The 18,985-nt window shown below is 46.4% G+C and overlaps 1 protein-coding gene across 1 annotated transcript in view; it reads left to right on the forward strand.

Moving 5' to 3' along the window:
* Positions 1 to 18,985, forward strand: part of LOC148443071 (uncharacterized) — a 71,829-nt gene that overhangs the window by 17,059 nt on the left and 35,785 nt on the right. The gene's annotated exons all lie outside the window — the stretch shown is intronic.

An 18,985-nucleotide genomic window follows, 5' to 3' on the forward strand; every position in this document is an offset into this window, starting at 1 on the left:
TTAGTAAGGCAACTTCCACACCTATGAGAGTTTGTATGTCGGCTACTCTCACGCACCTCTCTACAACAAAGACAACATGTACACCTGCTACTGTGTATAGAACGGTAAAGCTGCTTACCGAGCGGCTAGACTAACCCTTGCACCTAGCCTTTAAGGATCATACGATACCCTTAACATTGTTCAACAAATATTCACTGTTACACACTTTTTTCCTGCGCAGAAAAATACACGTTAACCCAGATATTGAAAAAAATGAAAACCTCAATGGCTTTGTTCAAACACGTGGTAGCACAAACGGAAGTACATATACGATATTGTGCGACCAGTCGCATACACAATAATGCGACTACCACACAACCGTATAATGGCTTTTTTTAACTGCGTACGCAAAAGTGCGTCTTTGCTATGCGCAAACTTGCGACTTAGCCACGTACTCAGTACTGTGACACCCCTTTAAACATAAGGTTCTATCAACAGAGGAAAACAAACTTTTTCCTCTCTTGTCCCTGGATTCTAGTCAGTTCCCTTGATTCACACGGAGATGGATAGTGATCTTTCAGCACAAAGCGGTTCCAGGCAAACCCTGCATGTGGCCACTCCACCCTTTGCTGAAATATCGATGACTGTATGTACCGTGTGAGCAGGTAAGTGACTTCACTACGAGCCCCCAACTAACGATACTGGATCAGAACGTCTATACACACCTTCCTATACCTTCTAATGTCCTGCCTATACCTTCTAAGGATGACGCTAATTTGCGTACGCAGTCACACCATAAATAAAGACTTAGACGTTGAATCTGTGGTTCCAAAGCACAAGTGATATTCAGGTAAAAGTTCAGACAGTTACACGCAATTGATCAAGACACAATTTAGGCGCAAAAGAAAATGAAACAGACCCAAGTACAGTATACATACGCAGGCGCTTCTGGACCCAGAGATAGGCATCAGCAAGAGACCCCTCATCATTCAGCAAGAAGACTTCAAATCAGCGTTCGTGCACTTATATTTATACCCCCCCAGAATAAACAGGACAATAGGGAAGTCTGTTGCTGATATCATTGGTTCTCAGGGGTGAAGCATCTGTTACAGCACATTTAACAGGCTGGTTCAAACAGACTCTCCCTGCCTCTAACAGCTGGGGGTCTTCCTCTTCACGCCTCCTGCAGCATCCTAAACAGTTGTTTCTAAAATATACATTTTGTTGCTTGCAGGCTCTGCGATCCATAACTCGGGAATGCATGATGCGATCTCCCCACCGATAACACCGGAATACTGTGAAAAGAGTACGCATCAGTACAACTCCAAACACGACTGGTTTAGCATGCATAATACCTTAGTTATCAAATATCTTTATTTCTCAGCATTTAAACTAACTGAACCTACTTAAATCATACACTTTAAAGCTTATTGAACCTTATGTGTGAATATGTAATGTGTGGCTATCCAGTGTTTGATATGAGGACGCTAGTTAACTTGGGGCAGATGCGTGCACATAAAGCTAATAAAACGCCGGTTTCATACAAAGTCCTATGCATTCGCTAATATGCGACTAATTAACAGCGCTATTGTATGTATTAATGTGCATATGGGAAATGATGAAAAATGCAATCGCATGGTGCTATTAGTATTATCGCCACATGTACTAAAATGTGAGTTTATCTAAAATGGCGCTTAGGCGGCCATTCGCAAAATGGCGTCTTGCGATCTCATTTTCAAGATGGCATCTTGCGGCCAGTCACAAGATGGCGTCGCCGCGATTACATTTCAACCTGAACTTGTCTTAGCCAATTATTCAGCTTCGACAGTCCACCCTTTGATAGCAAACAACATGCTATCACAATCTGCTATTAGAATTTAATTTAGGCTTACATTTACATATTATTTGGTGTTATTATGGGATGGCACAAGGTGGTTCTTTATCCATCAATAATGTGTCTCTGGGTGGGGACATAAAACTACTATTATACGCACACCGCAGATCTTGGAAAATCATGTGAAAGGTGTGGGAATGCACCAGTCTTATAATAGCAGTCTTGAAGGGGATTGAGACTTTACATCATCTGAGGTGTTCTATGAATAACATTTCAATAATACATTCTATGCATGTCTAAATATAATACATCAAACGATTGTGTTTCCTAGTTCAGGGTTGTAATGCAGTTCTATATTTACCTCAGTATACATATTGTCATTACTGACCACCATCATAGTTTTGTTCTTTCGTTTCACTCTGTTTCTACATTTTCCACACTTCAACACAATAGGAACACACCGGACGCATATGCCAATTATTATCATGACAATCAGTATAAGGATTAAGAATTTGCCTATGCTGGCGATCACTTCCTGGACCCATTCCCCTAGACCTGAGAACCATTTTACTGGGTTCAGCCATGACACCCATCCTTCTATCTTTTCCCCTACTTCAGCCACTGAAGCGTTATGGTTCTTGCGCAATTCCCACTTTAGCTGCAGAATTTCATCCATCTTCCGGTCTATCACCTCCTTAGGGTCGCTGGTATCATTGGTGACATTGGCCACATAATTTGGAGTAAAATGTTGCACCTATGTTACGCAATACCCTCCAGTAACAGCAGTTAAATAATTCAACACTAGCCTGTGTTGCACAAGTTCTTTCTTGTACGCTTGCAATTCTTTCCCTGTATACCTAAATGTGTCATCGTACATCTCGGTGATATTATCTATTAATTTAGCAAGTTCCTGGATATATCTAAAATTTAATGTACCCCGAGCGATCCTGGTGGGGTCCAATGCGACCAGAACTTGAAAGCCAGTTGTCTCACTGATTAACTGAGTGGCTTTATGTATATCACCAGGTACCATATTTCTTTTGCTACTGTGTTCATATTGTGTGTGAAGATATGGTGAGGGTGTGTCTTTATGTATACCCAGCATTTCAACATGTGTGAGGGTCATAACTTCTGAGACTACTTTTCCCAGGTAACACAAACCTTCGGAACTCGGGGAGAGCCATTTATACGCTTTTCTTCCACAGATGAAATATACATTATCAGGGAGAACATAAGGAATGGTATGCATCATTATCATTAAGCACATTTCCCTTGCAAACAATCCTATTTCTGGTTCTTCCATCTGGTACATGCAAGTTTCTGGCTGTATTATTTTAGCACAATAACCATTTGGCACCTTACCAATAATTTCTTTGGTGGAACTCAATGTATACCGATACCTAAAATGTTTCCCACCAGACTTAATGGAGCGCAGCAGATCATGGTTTATGGACTCATTATCAGCTCTTTGTGAGAAGGTCATCGTCTGATTATTCCCCGTCACTTCCCAACTCCCGGGTTTATTGGGGTTGGTTATGTTTAAACACAAAAGTGAATTATCTACTTGGAATTGATAGAGTTTGAAATGAGATGGTTTGGATGAGAGGAATTTTCCATCCAATGTTTTCCCTTTTTGTAATTCTAAAATTTCCGTGATATTCAGCGGAAATGGCACCAACCCTACGTTATGCTGTCCCTGGGGCACATGTGAACACACCCAGCAATCAGTTTGGTTTAACACTTTGCCTACCATACTGTGATAATCCTCTAGAGCATACCCACCCCAGTACGGATTATATTTAGGTTGGCACCGTTGGATACAGTTCTCATCAACTAGGGACCCACAAAGCTCAAATACAGGAATCTTCAGATGATAACCCTCCACACCTTCCCCGACTATCCGGAATGACAGCTCTTTTAACAATAACAGTACTAAGATTGGAAAGACACTCCCCTGATTGGCATTGCACTCCTCCTGATTCCACTCCATCAGCACTGCCATCAGCTCCCGTTTCCTCAATCGGTCCCCCATCACAGACACTGGATATCCCCGGACTGACCAGGATGGTGAACACTCTAAAAGAGAATATGAAAATGAACACAGCAGGCCCATCCATTCTCACAACAAGACCTGCAAATTTCTCTCAGTTCAGGTATCTTACTACGACCTTTTCAATCCTCCCGGAACAAGCTCGCGAGCGACAGATTCACGCTATCAGCTTTGTCTCCGACTTGTTTCTCCACCGGTTGATTGACCTTTTTGCAGTGAGTGGAATGGACCCAGGTATCTCTCTCGGCCACCTTCAAAGATGTAGTACTCGTCAGTAGCACCTGGTACGTACCTTCCCACCGATCAGTCAAACAATCTGAACGCAAGAAATTTCTGATCATTAGATATTATCCTGGTTCAACATCATGACAGTTCATTTCAGGCATATCATTAGACAACAATTTCAGTTTCTGCTGCTGTTGCTTTAACTGCTTACTCATTGATATAAGATACTTCACAGTTACCTCGTTGTTACCCTTTAGATCTTCCTGTGGACTTATAATCAAATGAGGTTGTCTACCGAACAATATTTCAAATGGGGACAGATTCAGAGGAGGTCTAGGAGTGGTCCTTATGCTATGTAGGACCAAAGGTAAAGCTTCTGGCCATCCTAGTCCAGTCTCTGCCATGATTTTACTTAGCTTATTTTTAATAGTCCCGTTCATCCTCTCTACCTTGGCACTGGCTTGCGGTCGGTAGGGGGTGTGAAGTCGGCTATTAATACCCATCAGCTTACACATATTTTGGAAAACATCACCTGTGAAATGGGTACCCCTATCACTCTCGATGATTTTAGGGATACCGTACCTGCATACAAATTCCTGAACTATTTTCTTAGCAGTGAATGCAGCAGTATTAGTGGCCGCTGGGTAAGCCTCAACCCAGTTAGAGAATACGTCTGTGCACACTAATACATACTTAAGGTTCCTGCAGGGTGGTAATTGGATGAAATCAATTTGTATCACCTGGAAAGGTCCATCAGTCGGTGGAATGTGGGACGGTTCCATAGGGATCGCTTTCCCTATGTTCTTTCTCAAACAGGTCAGACAGGACATTGCTATTTTCTCTGCTTGTGAAGAAAAACCTGGTGCGCACCAGTATGCCCTCACCAACTTGCACATACCCTGTTTACCCAGGTGAGTCAGACCGTGTGCTGCCTCAGCCAGGCTGGAGTAATATGCCTTGGGGGCTACTGGCTTACCATGTCCGTCCCTCCAGAGCCCAGAGGACTCTTGCCCACACCCCTTGGACTTCCAAATGGATTTTTCCTGAATTGAACACAAATTTTGCATCTCAATTAATTTCAGCATATCAATAGTTTGAAATGACATAATTGTTTCAGTTGGAGGAAACATTTTTAACCCTGCCGCCCATTTTGCAGCTTTGTCAGCTCTGTTGTTGCCCAGTGACACCGGGTCATCCTCACATGTATGGGCTTTGCATTTAATTACTGCCACTGCTTTGGGCAGTTGAATTGCCTCTAAAAGATGTTTTATGTGTTGGGAATGTGCAACTGGTGTGCCTGCTGCTGTCATAAAATTTCTCAGACGCCATAGAGCCCCAAAATCGTGCACCACCCCGAACGCGTACCTCGAATCAGTGTAAATGTTAGCAGATTTGCCTGCTGCCAGTTCACATGCTCTAGTCAGTGCTACTAACTCTGCCACCTGGGCTGAGTGAGGAGGACCGAAAGGTTTAGCTTCTATGGTGTCTGTGTCATTTACAACAGCATAGCCTGTACATAATTCACCTGTGTCTGTTTGTCTATGACAACTCCCATCCGTATAAAAAGCTACATCCACATTCTCTAAAGGTGTGTCATGTATGTCAGGTCTAGCAGTAAAGGTCTGATTCAGATATGTCATACAACCGTGCGTATCATTATGTCTGCTGAACTCACCTCCCGCCAGCAACTCCTCTCCTTCCACCCTTTGTACATCATGTTGTACATATGGTAGGTATGTTGCTGGATTCAGCGTACTGCAACGTTTAATAGTAATATTTGCAGGAGCGATTAGAGCTAGTTCCCATTTGGTGAACCTAGCCGAGGAGACATGTCTGGTTTGAGCTGAGTTCAACAGAGCAGATACATCATGGGGAGTGTAGACAATCATATCATGGCCCAATACTACATCCTCACTTTTACTCACCAATAAAGCGGTAGCTGCTACACTTCTCAAACAGGTGGGGAGTGATCTTGCTACCGTGTCCAATTGGGCACTGTAGTATGCTACGGGTCTACTGGCATCACCATGTTTTTGTGTAAGGACACCTGCAGCACAACCATCGGCTTCCGTACAATACAAATCAAAAGGTTTTTCATAATCAGGTATTCCCAATGCAGGAGCTCTTGTCAGACTATCCTTAAGATTAAGGAAAGCCTGTTCTGATTCCTCTGTGTGTATGACACGATCGGGCTTTGAGGAAGAGACTAATTCCTGTAAAGGTAAGGCCAAAATAGAAAAACCTGGTATCCACATTCTACAGTATCCACACATTCCCAAGAAGGTACGAATTTGCTGTTGATTCTGCGGCAGTGTCATATTTTGTATGGCCTGGATTCTATCTGTTGTAAGGTGTCGTAACCCCTGGGTTAGGCAGTGTCCCAAATATTTTACTCTGGATTGGCACGGCTGTAGTTTGTCCTTAGCCACCTTGTGTCCTGTTTGTGAGAGATGAAGTAACAAAAGTTTAGTATCATTCAAACATGACATAAACGAGTCAGAACATAGCAATAAATCGTCCACATATTGAATTAGAACAGATCCATTGGCAGGTTCAAAAGATTGTAAACAGTCGTGCAATGCCTGGGAAAAGATACTGGGGCTGTCTATGAAACCTTGGGGTAATCGTGTCCATGTGTATTGTAAACCTCTGTATGTAAATGCGAATAGATACTGACAGTCAGGATGGAGAGGCACAGAGAAGAAAGCTGAACAGAGGTCAATGACAGTGAAATGGGTTGCATTTGGTGGGATTTGCATCAAAATGACAGCTGGATTCGGCACTACGGGGAATTGGCTCTCTACTACCTTATTAACACCTCTAAGGTCTTATACCAGCCTATAACCCCTCCCACCACTCTTCTTCACTGGAAAGATGGGACTGTTGGCTACACTAGCTGTACGAACTAAAATTCCCTGTTGCAATAATCGCTCAATTATTGGAAAAACCCCTAGTTCTACCTCCTGCTTTGGTGGGTACTGGGGAATTTTTGGAGCTTGCCTTCCGCTTTTTAAATTTACCATTACTGGGCTTACGTTTGCCATTAATCCAGTGTCCTGTCCATCTTTAGTCCAAAGGGAATCTGGAATTAGGGACAACATTTCATCTACTTGTGATGGAGTTTCATTTAAAACGGTAGAGTGATACATTATCCTTTGAGGAGTGTCTAACATGTCCCGCACCTCGTATACCATTCTCTCTGGGATATCTAAAAATACACCATCAGGGGTGCAATATATAACACATCCCATTTTACATAACAATTCTCTGCCCAGTAGGTTAGTAGGAGCCGCAGCAGCCAGGAGGAAAGAATGCCTGATATGCAATGGCCCAATAGTAACCTCTGTGGACTTTGTTAAAGGATAATGTTCCACTTTACCTGTTACGCCCATTGTTGGTACTGTCTCGTTGGTCACCTGCAAATTAACGGGAGATTTTATCACCGACCTGGTCGCCCCTGTGTCTACAAGAAAAGGATATTCAGTACCAGTTACATCAACCATCATGACCGGTTCTTCCCTAGTACTTCCCGTTAACCTGACCATCTGTAGACTACAGGTATGACCTGACCGCTAGCGTTGGCTACCATTCTCCAATAAAGCATTTACGGCTACAATTGGAGCTGGTGCTTGCTGAACATTTGCTGGCCTCTGTGCATATCCCTTATGGGGATATCTAGGTCTTCCCTGATGTGAGATCCCTACTCCTTTTACTGTACAGTTTCTACTTAAGTGTCCTGTTTGTTTACAGTTAAAACATGTTCATGTTTCGGGTGAAGACATGTGGTGTTGTGAGGTTTGCGCAGAGGGTAAAGGTGATGGATATGGGTAAGGATAGGGAGGGTAAGGGTATTGTGGGGGATAAGAGGTTGGTGGATAGCCTGGGACCTGTGGTTGCATCAGGCTAGTAGGATAGAGTTGTGTTTGTTGTTGAGTGGGGTTAGTGAGAGCACATACTTGTTCAGAAGTGAGTGTGTGTGCAAGTGCAAGTGTGTCTGTTGGCTGTGCTGTTACCATCATTCCCTCCAGAGCTTGTATACTAACTGCCATTAGTTTTTCGCTCTGGGCTTCTCTCTTTTTGGAGATGTTTTTATCATGTTCAATAGCGGTTTCTATGAGGGTATCGATTGTAAGTCCCCGCCAGCCAGGCTGTGAGGTCTGAACCCGAGTTTTTAAACTCTCTTTCAGACCGTCCACAAGTACCGTAACTATCATTCCCCTGTGGTGAGTGCTATCTTTAATATCTTCTATCCCAGTGTACTGGGTGATAGCCTGCAGAGCCCGATCGCAGTAATCTTCTGCAGTCTCACTCTCTTTTTGTTTAATGGTGAAAATTTTGTTCCAGTTAACTACTACTGGAAAATATATACCCAACTGAGTTACAATGCGGGAAATGTTAACTTGGTTTACTTGGTCTGTTAAGGGAATGTCACCATCCAATACACAATCCGTGATAAATTTTGTCACGTCGGTATTGCGTGGCAGACAGGCCATTAACACCACACGCCAATCTTTATTAGTGGGCTCATGTGAACTACCCAAATTTCTCAAAAATCTTTGACATTTGGCTAATTCCTTTTTGGGATCGGGGAAATCATTTATGATGGAATTTAGTTCTGCTCTTGTCCAAGGACAATGCATTACTACTTCCCTCATGGGCACTATACCGTTTGCATCTGCATTTCCATTTGGAACAGTTATTGTCCGAATGGGATGTAGACCGGTAGCGCTGCTACCTTTGACCTGGTTACCTGCCTGGGGGTTAAGTCTGCTGCTGCTGCGTATGGTATGAACGACTTCCCCTACAGGTGCAGAGGACACTAACACTTCCCTTGCTGTTACAGATGGAGATGGCTGCACCACTTGTGATTGTGGTGATGCAGCATCTATCATCTGCACAGCATGGGAAATGGCAGACATTACAATAGGCTCATCATCCGCATCATGAACATTTTTTTTTATAGTTGCTTAAGAGAGGGTACAAGTTGCTTGTTACATTTTTATGGGTATTTTTGGCTACTGTACTTGCACCTCCATCCACATAAGATGGGGGAGGTGAGCGTCAACTTCTGGCAATACTCTCCACGACGCTACCTTGTCGCATGTGCGCGCCATTTTGCGGCTTGCCCGTATTGCAATTTAACGTCGCGGATGTATTTTCTGACAATGTGCTCACGACGCTAGTTTGCGTCGTTTGCACATTGTTAAGCCACGCATCCCCTTCATGCTGCCACAGTTTTAAACATTCAAAATATTTAACCTATATCTCTCGGGAGCGCATCAAACTGATGTGATCCCGGACATTGTCTAACACATTTTTATCGAAACTACCAATTCTGGGAAACGGTCTAACACTCTTTCTTGTCATATTAAACCATAAATCACAATACCTTATTGCATAAGTACCGTACTTGGTATGCATGATACGACGGGCCGATCCGATCGGCGCCTCCATTAGCAGCACATCATTGCCTAACATCTCTACTGTTTGCGTGGCTCCCATTCTGAGACAACTCCTACGCTTTTCAATAAAGATTTAAACCGGTGAAAGACAATCAAGACACTTTCACTTACCTGGATAAGATTTAGTAAGGCAACTTCCACACCTGGATAAGATTTGAAAAAGGCAACTTCCACACCCGGATAAGATTTAGTAAGGCAACTTCCACACCTATGAGAGTTTGTATGTTGGCTACTCTCACGCACCTCTCTACAACAAAGACAACATGTACACCTGCTACTATGTATATAACGGTAAAGCTGCTTACCGAGCGGCTAGACTAACCCTTGCACCTAGCCTTTAAGGATCATATGATAGCCTTAACTTTGTTCAACAAATATTCACTGTTACACACTTTTTTCCTGCGCAGAAAAATACACGTTAACCCAGATATTGGTAATAGAAAAAAATGAAAACCTCAATGGCTTTGTTCAAACACGTGGCAGCACAAACGGAAGTACGTATATGATATTGTGCGACCAGTCGCATACATAATAATGCGACTACCACACAACCGTATAATGGCTTGTTTTAACTACGTACACAAAAGTGCGTCTTTGCTATGCGCAAACCAGCGACTTAGCCGCGTACTCAGTACTGCGACACCCCTTTAAACATAAGGTTCTATCAACAGAGGAAAACAAACTTTTTCCTCTCTTGTCCCTGGATTCTAGTCAGCTCCCTTGATTCACACGGAGACGGATAGCGATCTTTCAGCACAAAGCGGTTGCAGGCAAACCCTGCATGTGGCCACTCCACCCTTTGCTGAAATATTGATGACCATATGTACCATGTGAGCAGGTAAGTGACTTCACTACGAGCCCCCAACTAACGATACTGGATCAGAACCTCTATACACACCTTCCTATACCTTCTAAGGATGACGCTAATTTGCGTACGCAGTCACACCATAAATAAAGACTTAGACGTGGAATCTGTGGTTCAAAAGCACAAGTGATATTCAGGTAAAAGTTACACGCAATTGATCAAGACACAATTTAGGCGCAAAAGGAAATTATACAGACCCAAGTACCCCAGAATAAACAGGACAATAGGGAAGTCTGTTGCTGATATCATTGGTTCTCAGGGGTGAAGCATCTGTTACAGCACATTTAACAGGCTGGTTCAAACAGACTCTCCCTGCCTCTAACAGCTGGGGGTCTTCCTCTTCACACCTCCGGCAGCATCCTAAACAGTTGTTTCTAAAATATACATTTTGTTGCTTGTAGGCTCTGCGATCCATAACTCGGGAATGCATGATGCAATCTCCCCACCGATAACACCGGAATACTGTGAAAAGAGTACGCATCAGTACAACTCCAAACACGACTGGTTTAGCATGCATAATACCTTAGTTATCAAATATCTTTATTTCTCAGCACTTAAACTGAACCTACTTAAATCATACACTTTAAAGCTTATTGAACCTTATGTGTGAATATGTAATGTGTGGGTATCCAGGGTTTGATATGAGGACGCTAGTTAACTTGGGGCAGATGCGTGCGCATAAAGCTAATAAAACAGCGGTTTCATACAAAGTCCTATGCATTCGCTAATATGCGACTAGTTAACAGCGCTATTGTATGTATTAATGTGCGTATGGGAGATGATGAAAAATGCAATCGCATGGTGCTATTAGTATTATCGCCACATGTACTAAAATGTGAGTTTATCTAAAATGGCGCTTAGGCGGCCATTCGCAAAATGGCGTCTTGCGATCTCATTTTCAAGATGGCGTCTTGCGGCCAGTCGCAAGATGGCATCGCCGCGATTACATTTCAACCTGAACTTGTCTTAGCCAATTATTCAGCTTCGACAACAGATACACAAAAGAGGCCAAGCAATCTCCATCAGCCGACGAAAATAGTGGCCTCTTCCCCCCCCCCAATGGCAGCGACAAGCCTCCGTTTGGGGAAACAGAGGACATCGCTCCCCCCTCCTGTCCACAAATGTCAGCATACTGTCAATCAATAAGTCTGCTGGCGCTCTGCATGCGAGGCCGCAGGACCCGTACTGCACATGCGCAGTATGGGTCATGTGCCTGCGCAGAGGAGGCGCAATCGGAGATGTGCTTTAACCATCGGGTTAGCGCACATCTCTAAATCAGCCACTATGTATATAGTGTTAGGCAAGTGATAGTAAATATAGGGACATTAGGATGTGTCCTTGGTGTACAGTGTGGGAACTATGGTAAGAGTAGGGATGAGGGATGGTGTGACAGGTGGCGAGATGAGTGGTTATATACATAGGAGTATGTAGTCCATTCCAACTACCTTACCTATTTCTGAGCACTGAGGTCTCAAGCAGTGGCGTCACAAGGGGGGTGCGGGCCGCACTGGGTGTCAGCCTCCAAGGAGGTGACACCAAAGACCGCACACTCCCCCACCGTTACACTTACCGCAGAACCTCAGAGAGGTGGTGGAGCACACCAGTAGCTAGCCACTTCATGCTCTCTGGAAGGGGATCTGCCCGCCCATTTCCCACCTTCTTCCACGGCCACTGCACATCCCGGCCTCCGTGAAGGCGCGCGGCGTGTGACGTCATGGCATCAACCTGCACCTCCGCTGCTGGATGAGAGGAGCCCACCTGCCCGCTGCTGCTGGAGGAGAAGAGCCCCCCATCCCGCCCGCTGCTGCTAGTGGAGTGGAGCCTGCTGCTCGCCCGCCGCCGCTGCTGCTGCAAGAGAGGAGCCGTCAAGGTAAGGGAAGCCAGAGTGCTGCTGGGGACAGAAGAGGAAGTGGCTGGCTGGGGACAACAGTGGGCAGTGGGGGTGGCTGGCTGGGGACAGAAGAGGGAGTGGCTGGCTGGGGACAACAGTGGGCAGTGGGGGTGGCTGGCTGGGGACAGAAGAGGGAGTGGCTGGCAGGGGACAACAGTGGGCAGTGGGGGTAGCTGGCTGGGGACAGAAGAGGGAGTGGCTGGCTGGGGACAACAGTGGGCAGTGGGGGTGGCTGGCTGGGGACAGAAGAGGGAGTGGCTGGCTGGGGACAACAGTGCGCAGTGGGGGTGGCTGGCTGGGGACAGAAGTGGGGGTGGCTGGCTGGGGACAACAGTGCGCAGTGGGGGTGGCTGGCTGGGGACAACAGTGTGCAGTGGGGGTCTCTGGCTGGGGACAGAAGTGGGGGTGGCTGGCTGGGGACAACAGTGTGCAGTGGGGGTCTCTGGCTGGGGACAGAAGAGGGGGTGGCTGGCTGGGGACAACAGTGCACAATGGGGGTCGCTGGCTGGGGACAGAAGTGGGGGTGGCTGGTTGGAGACAGAAGTGGGGGTGGCTGGCTGGGGACAGAAGTGGGGCTGACTGGCTGGGGACAGAAGAGGAAGTGGCTGGCTGGAGACAACAGTGGGCAGAGGGGGTGGCTGGTTGGGGACAGAAGAGGGAGTTGCTGGCTGGGGACAGAATTGGGGTGGCTGGCTGGGGAGAAAAATGGGGCTGACTGGCTGTGGACAGAAGAGGGGCTGACTGATTGGTGACAGAAGAGGGAGTGGCTGGCTGGGGACAGAAGTGGGGCTGACTGGTTGGGGACAGAAGAGGGAGTGGCTGGCTGGGGACAGAAGTGGGGGTGGCTCGCTGGGGACAGAAGTGGTGCTGACTCGTTGAGGACAGAAGATGGAGTGGCTGGCCGGGGACAGAAGTGGGGGTGGCTCGCTGGGGACAGAAGTGGGGCTGACTGGCTGGGGACAGAAGAGGAAGTGGCTGGCTGGGAACAACAGTGGGCAGAGGGGGTGGCTGGTTGGGGACAGAAGTGGGGCTGACTGGCTGTGGACAGAAGAGGAAGTGGCTGGCTGGGGACAACAGTGGGCAGAGGGGGTGGCTGGCTGGGGACAGAAGTGGGGCTGACTGGTTGGGGACAGAAGAGGGAGTGGCTGGCTGGGGACAGAAGTGGGGCTGACTGGCTGGGCACAGAAGAGGGAGTGGCTGGCTGGAGACAGAAGTGGGGCTGACTGGCTGGGGACAGAAGAGGGGGTAGCTTGCTGGAGACAGAGATGGAGGGACAGGCTGTCTGGGATCACAAAAGGAGGTAGGCTGTCTGAAAACACAGAAGGGGAGACAGTCTGTATGGAAACACAATAGGGAGCAGGCTGCCTGAGGTCACAGAAGGGGCTAGCTGGCTGTGGACACAGAAGGGGGGTAGCTATCTGGCTGCACAGGGGGCCTGGCTGTCTGGAGGCACAGAAGGGGGGCTGGCGGTCTGGGGACACAGAAGGAGAGCTGGCTGGGGACAAGAAAGGGGAGAAGTCTGGCTGGGGACACAGAAGGGGGGAGCAGGCTGGCTGGGGACATAAAAGGGGGGGCTGGTTGGCCGGGACGTGTGCTATTTTCTGTGGGGGAGCAATGTTATTTATCTCTGTGGGGGACCAATGTTATTTCTCTCAATGGGAGCATTGTTATTTTTTCTATTGGGGAGCAAAGTGTTTTTTTCCCTGTGGGGGGGAATGACTGATGGTGTACCATGGAAATTTTAACAGGTATTGCTGTCCCTAATCCTATGGTTATGTTAACGTCATTTATTCATAAGGTAGTCTTTTAACACGCCTCTTATTGTGAGACCACTTTTACTATATTAAGCTTTTTTGGGGGGGGGCATATTTTATAGGTTTGCACTGGGAGCTCCAGCCCGTTGAAATGGCCCTGCTCTCCGGGCCAGCCTAATGTTCGGTCTGGACTGGTACTGTTGTGTTATGTGTCTATCATAGTTAGTGCCCACTGTATCTCGCCGATGCGGAGCTACAGTTCCCGTGAGATGATGTGTCATCATCTCGTGAGTCCCTCTCTCTCTGCTCATGCCCGCCGGCATTCTGGGTGGAGCACTGCAGTGTGAGTACTGGACTGTGTGATTGGTAAGGGGGGAGAGAGTGTGGAGCTGCACACCTTGGTCCTGATTTTTTTTTTGGGTGGAGAGGGAGGGGGGGGGGGGTGACACCAACCCTAGTGACGCCTCTGGTCTCAAGTGTCTTGAACTCCAGATGCAAAATTATTGCTGTCACCTTCTCCCCTGTCCATTATCTACTGCTGGTTTTCATCCGTCTTCCTTGTAATTCTCGGTGCAACGCGCAATGCTGAACAGTGTTGAACATTTCACAACTGCCACATGTCATTGTTTCCTGCTGGAACTTCCAGCCTCTTTGTAGAAGACAGCAGACATCATGTAATGTGTTATGGCCTCATTCTACCTCACTTGCCATGGATGCAAAGTTAAGTGAGAGCAGGGAGTGAGAGGGATCCAAAAGGATGAGAGTGGTGAGAGGGAAACGGATGTGTGAGAGCAGGGAGAGAGATCCAGAGGATGTGAGAATGAAGAGTGAGGGGGAAACCGGATGTGTGAGAGCAGGGAGGGAGAGGGATCTAATAGATGTGAGAGTGGAGTGAGGGGAAAACCGGATGTGTGAGAGCAGGGATAGGGATCCAGAGGATGTGAGAGTGGAAAGCGAGGGGGAAACTGGATGTGTGAAAGCAGGGATAGGGATCCAGAGGATGTGAGAGTGACTGGGAAACCGGATGTGGGAGAGCAGGGAGAGGGATCCAGAGGATGTGAGAGTGGAGAGAGGGAAACGGGATGTGTGAGAGCAGGGAGAGGGATCTAGAGGATGTGAGAGTGGAGAGTGAGGGGGAAACCGGATGTGTGAGAGCAGGGAGAGGGATCCAGAGGATGTGAGAGTGGAAAGCGAGGGGGAAACCGGATGTGTGAAAGCAGGGATAGGGATCCAGAGGATGTGAGAATGGAGAGTGAGGGGGAAACCGGATGTGTGAGAGCAGGGAGAGGGATCCAGAGGATGTGAGAGTGGAAACCGGATGTGCGAAAGCAGGGAGAGGGATCCAGAGGATGTGAGAGTGGAGAGTGAGGGGGAAACAAGATGTGTGAGAGCAGGGAGAGGGATTCAGAGGATGTGAGAATGAAGAGTGAGGCAGCGGGTAAAATTAAGTATATTATATAGAACGCTCTGGGTAACAATCCTGCTCCAGGCTGTACTCACCATATCTCTTGTACTAGGCCCAGTTCAGTTCCGAATTACCACTTGCAGTGACACCTACCATGATTCGAGGTCTCATTTTGCTTGTGCTAGATTGACACCATAGCCCATAATATAAGACATATCATGTAGCAGTCTGTGCTAGGTGATTGCTTTGTGAAACTGTACCTGTGCACACCTCACACAAACAGTGAAAAAGACACCAGATTATGACTTCTTGGCTACTCCTCTGCCTTCTCCTAGGCTGAACTGCTGTGTACTCTCCTGGCTTACTACCAGGCACTCTGCTTAATTCTTGGCTTCTAAATATCCACTGCTGAGTACCAAATATTAGTCTTAGGCCCAGATGCATCAACGAGTGATATTCTTGTTATTACTAATTTTAAATGGTGCTCCAACCAATCAGCTCATAACGATCATGTGTTTGAAAACAAGTTAGGAGCTGATTGGTTGGAGCACCATTTGAGATTAGTAACGAGTGATAACAAGAATATCACTCGTTGATACATCTGGGCCTTATTTCCTGGATATTATTTTTGCTTCATCCCTGCCTGCCGTACCAGACCTGTAGGCTTGCTATTGGACTTTGCTTTGTCTACTACATTGTCTGCTGAGCTACATGCTAAGCATTATACTGGCACTGGACAGTACAACTATGAATCAATTGCATACATGCCTACCCTCCCGGTTTTCGCGGGAGGCTCCCGATTTTTCGGGTAACCCCCCGCACCCCCGGAAGGGTAGGCATTTCTCCCGCATTCTGCCCACTTCCTAGTGAAGTGGGCAGAATGGGGAGAACTTCCGCGGCAATCGCGGGTCTCGGTGTAGGGGGCGGGGCTTAATTACGCGATTCTGCACGAATCACGTCATTTAGCCCCTTCCCTTATGCAAATTTACGCCAATCGCGGGGATTTGCCACGAAGGGGGCGGGGCCTAATGACGCAAGATGTCAGGCCCCGCCCCCATCACAACCCGATTTTTCTCCTCTCCCCAAGTCTCCCGCAAAAGCTAAGTACAATGTAGGCAAGTATGATCAATTGTTTCCTGACAATATAAGACGTGGGGATAATCCCCTTACTATCTACCTATACGTGTGGCTGTGGACCTGGTTTTGCCATATCTAAATGTGTGTCCCTGCCATTGGTGCCCAACGTGAAAAAAAAGGTAATGTAACATAGTTGCTTGTGACAAGAAGGGGAGAATAGCCGAGTCAAGAGAACTCACCTGACTGTAAGCCAGAGAAGTAGCCCTAGGGAATGTAGTAGAGGACCTATTTTATTGACTTTACAGCGCTGGTAGAGTAGACAGGATTGTCCCTTCCAACGGGTTTGTTTTTGTCAATAGAGCAAAAACCATTTCCAGCAATATTTTTCGCTCTCTTATTCTATCTACTTTCCAGGTATAGTCATCTTCATTTATTACATTTCAGCGGTATAGTGTTGAAATTTCCTTTTGATCAATTTTAGTTAATTTTTATCAATAATGTTTGTTGAAACTTTTTGAACTTAAGGTTACAGTCAGGAAAAAGGGGTAGAACAAGAGATAAAACACCATAGTAAAGGAAAAAGACACCAGCAGGGGGCGACCAATGTCCAAACAATCAAGCCAGGGTACAATAAACAATCACCAGATGGTTACGGGCCTTACTGGGATGTTTTCTATTAATTACTTCTGTCAGAATAAGTTTGAATTCCAATCCGCCAAGAGCTGCGCCTAAGCCTAGCACCAGTTTGAAAGGCTATTCCTCTAACAACCACCTTAAGGGCGCACCAGAAAGTAGATGGAGATGTTGCTTGGGCAATTATTAAGAATGTAGTTAATGAGTCCCTGTTGTACGGCAGACCCGGCATCCGTTGAAAGGCACCATGGCCTAGGGGGAATGCCTGAATGATGGCCGCTCTTAGGTGACACTCCTTGATGGTGAAGTGGACCCTTAAGAGAGTGTACGTTGGATAGCTAGAAGCAGCAGTCCTGGCTTTTGGAGGCCTATGGATACGATCAGTAAGCAAATCCTTGTTGTTCACATCTGGAAGTAGTTTACAGTAGTGTGTCATAGCATCGTCTAACAATTCTGTGTTAGCCACTAAGCCTGGAGTACCTGTTTTTTGCATCTTCCAAGTCCACCACTTTATTTCAGTTTGAAGAGCACCATAGGTGGAGATTAAAGCATTTACTGAAGCCACCAGCTCCTCCATTTTGGTCTCTAGCTGGCCTCCAATATCTGATTCATCCGCACTTAAGTCTTTAATGGAGGCACTCATATCTCAAGAAAGATTTGAGCGAAGTACCTTAAGCACTTGATGTAAGGTGCACACTGTGTTGAAGCATCACAGTCCAGGTAAACCTCTAAGTCTGAAGGGTAAACAGGAGGCTCCAGAAGTTTAGATATCATGGAGTCTGGTTCTCTTCCCTTGCTACGACTGCTGGACCTAAAGATGGTCTAAGAGAGAAGTGGGACGGAAGGGTATTCATCTTCACTTTCTTGGGACGCATAGCCTTGTCAGATGGGTTTCATTTGAAAGATTGACAGGAACAAAAGGTTGACAGACAAAAGGTTGACATGGATGTAAGTTGTCAGGTACAAAAGGTCAACATGGGAATGGTCGACAAAAATGGTTGATACTTTTTTTTATTAGGGTTAGGGACTTACCAGAGAGTTAGGGTTAGACACTTACCTCCACAATTAGGTTTAGGCACTAGAAGGGATGGTTAGGTGCAGGGTGAAGATTAGGGTTAGAAAAAAAAAATGTCAACCATTTTTGTATGAAACTTTGACTTTGTTGACCTACATCCACGTCAACCTTTTGATTGTCGGCCTGTTAGACCACACCCTTGTTAGATGGAGGCAATAGGGGTACAATAGCAAAATTCCAGAGGAAGGTCATGGGGAAGCATGGTCTACACAAAGGAGTGTTGGCAGCGTAAGGTAATGTCAAGTCATTTAGCCGATGTCAGGCAAAGGTACTGATATAAAATTGGACATTTAGAGTGACTCACCAGAGATGATTTTGGTGAGCTGCAATGGACCTGGACCCCAGCAGTGGCAGAAGAATAGTGGAGGAAGCAGTCTTGGCTGTTATCATGAAGTCCTGCAATGTCTAACTCTAGCACCATGGCATCCAAACCCCCCCCCTCCGGCACTATGGCGTCCAGACCCGCCCCCCGGCACCATGGCGCACAGACCTTTCCCCCCGGCACCATGGTGTCCAGATCCTCCCCATCCAGCACCATGGCACCCAGACCGTTCACTCCAGGTGTCCAGAGGAGCCTCACCCAGTTAATTTTATTTTTTGACTTGTTACTCTGCAATTTGAACATTTTTGGTATTACGGTTTTCATTTTGCACATAAATATTCTGAGACTAAAAATGCTTAATCTATTATTCTCATTGTGATAGGGTATGTGTGTGTGATAACACTAAGCCTAGT

The sequence above is a fragment of the Taudactylus pleione genome, unplaced genomic scaffold, assembly GCF_031769625.1.
Source record: "Taudactylus pleione unplaced genomic scaffold, aTauple2 ptg001337l, whole genome shotgun sequence".
In the NCBI taxonomy this organism is placed as follows: domain Eukaryota; kingdom Metazoa; phylum Chordata; class Amphibia; order Anura; family Myobatrachidae; genus Taudactylus; species Taudactylus pleione.